Raw genomic sequence first — 1,604 nt, 5'->3', positions numbered from 1 at the left:
TTCTCCTCTGATATTTAAAGCATTTCGCTCGGTTTTGGTTTGTTGCCCCGATTTTGTTTTTTGTCCATGGATATATGAGTTTAGAACAGCGGTATACTACTGTTGCCTTTATTTATCATATTTTAAGAATTATCACATAAATATTAAAGAGACTATGACTATTGTGTTATCCGCGGTGAGATGGGGTCATTTGTGGACTAATAAACGTGTTTTCGAATCTACAGACAACATGACTACAAAATGCATCATTAACAAAGGTAGTTTCAGAAACAAAACTGTAATGTCTCAGTTGAGAAAACTTTTCTGGTTGTCGGCTGCACAAAATTTTGAAATCAGAGCCAAATTTATCAGTGGTCGTAATTATGTTATTGCTGACGCCGCGTCAAGACTTCATGAACGAGGACAATTATCTAGGCTTAATGATAAACTTGCATTTATAAGCCACCTATTTATATATGGTTAACGACTATCGAGCTACTTAATCACAGATCTCTTGACTTTTTTAATTCCAGATGTAGAAAATGTGGAAACGCAAATTTTGGAGAACAGCGTGTGTCGCTTGAAAAGCTAGGAATGGGCTAGTTCAACTTCAGGAACTAACCCATCTCAAAGCTTATCTTGATTTTTCATTGAGTTCTGTGAAAATTATGACCTAAAACCAGTGCCATGCACTACAAAAACTGTAGAACTGTACATTGCTTTTCTTGGGGATGTGAAAAACAATCGTATTTGAACATTATGTCTGTTCTGCACGACAAATCGGACCCTATTGCAAGCTGTTGGAATATTCGGCATTTACTGACTGGTGTCAAACGGGAACTTGGTACCAGTCAAAATTGTAAGGCATCTGTTACGCCAGAACTGTTGTTAAGATTTACGTCAATTTTAAATCTTGATTGTCATAATAATTATTGTTTTTTTTTGCTGCTTGTCTTCCAGGTTTTTATGTTGGTTTTTTTGCGACCAAACAACTTTTTAGTCAAAGGTTATTTTGATCCAAAAATCAATTTGCAAAGGGTTGATGTGCTGCCTTGCAGCTGGGGTATGATTGTTTCGCTCAAAATTATTAAGACGCTGCAGTTTCGATCCAAGCCTATTGAGGTAATTCCCCCTTTGTTGCAAGGTCACCAGCTTTGTCCGTATGATGCCTTATCCCGCGTGCTTGTCTTACCTGGAGATCCTTTAGATCCTTTATTTAGGTTGCCTGACAAAAGTTGTTTGTCTTACACTGTTTTTCTCCAATGCCTTCGTTTTTTGTTTGCAACACCTTGGCTGTAATCCTTATAGTTATAACGGCACTCTTTTCGTAGGGGTGATGCCACTTGGGCAGGATCTGAAGGTCTTTCAGACAGTGACATTAAATTGTTAGGTTATTCGTCAATCGATTGTTTTTATGCTATATTGATTCTGATAGAAACCAGCGTCACAAAGCCATGACATTTTTCTGTTCTTTATTACCTTCTTTTTAACAAACTACCCCATTCTTGTTTGGGTGTGGGATTATATTTTTTATTATGTCATATATTATGTGCAAGGGAGGTGTTAGGCCTGGGGTTACCAAGCTAATAAAATTGCCATTATTATATCATTGTCGTTATCTTACA

General features: G+C 37.0%; 1 pseudogene; it reads left to right on the top strand.

The window, feature by feature from the left end:
• Positions 1 to 628: 628 nt before the first annotated feature.
• Positions 629 to 1,278, top strand: LOC134699362 (uncharacterized; annotated as a pseudogene).
• The last annotated feature ends 326 nt before the right edge of the window (positions 1,279 to 1,604 follow it).

Source organism: Mytilus trossulus, unplaced genomic scaffold (assembly GCF_036588685.1).
Source record: "Mytilus trossulus isolate FHL-02 unplaced genomic scaffold, PNRI_Mtr1.1.1.hap1 h1tg000050l__unscaffolded, whole genome shotgun sequence".
Classification (NCBI taxonomy): domain Eukaryota; kingdom Metazoa; phylum Mollusca; class Bivalvia; order Mytilida; family Mytilidae; genus Mytilus; species Mytilus trossulus.
Note: the sequence above shows the minus strand (reverse complement) of the source record. Positions and strands in the feature narration are given on the sequence as shown.